We start from the raw sequence: 452 nt of genomic DNA, 5'->3' as shown, positions 1-452 counted from the left end.
ATTTTTTGGCTGTTCTAGAACTTGCTAGGTAGACCAGGCTGGCCATAAACTGCCTGCCTTTGCCTCCTGAATTCTGGGATTAAAGGCATGTGCCATCGTGCCTGCCAACATAGGGTAGAATATTTTTTCACTGGGCCTCCTCCCCAGCCCCTCCCTGCAAATGCTATACCACTGAGCCACACCCCCAGCCCCTCACTGGGGAATTCTAGGCAGGGGCTCTACCACTGAGCCACACCCCAACTCCTCACTGGGGGATTCTAGGCAAGGGCTCTACCACTGAGCCATGCCCCCAGCCCCTCACTGGGGGATTCTAGGCAGGGGCTCTACCACTGAGCCACGCCCCCAACTCCTCACTGGGGGATTCTAGGCAGGGGCTCTACCACTGAGCCACACCCCCAGTTCCTCACTGGGGGATTCTAGGCAGGGGCTCTACCACTGAGCCATGCCCCAAC

The sequence above is a fragment of the Mastomys coucha genome, unplaced genomic scaffold, assembly GCF_008632895.1.
Source record: "Mastomys coucha isolate ucsf_1 unplaced genomic scaffold, UCSF_Mcou_1 pScaffold21, whole genome shotgun sequence".
Taxonomy (NCBI): Eukaryota; Metazoa; Chordata; class Mammalia; order Rodentia; family Muridae; genus Mastomys; species Mastomys coucha.
This window is presented reverse-complemented; position numbering follows the sequence as displayed.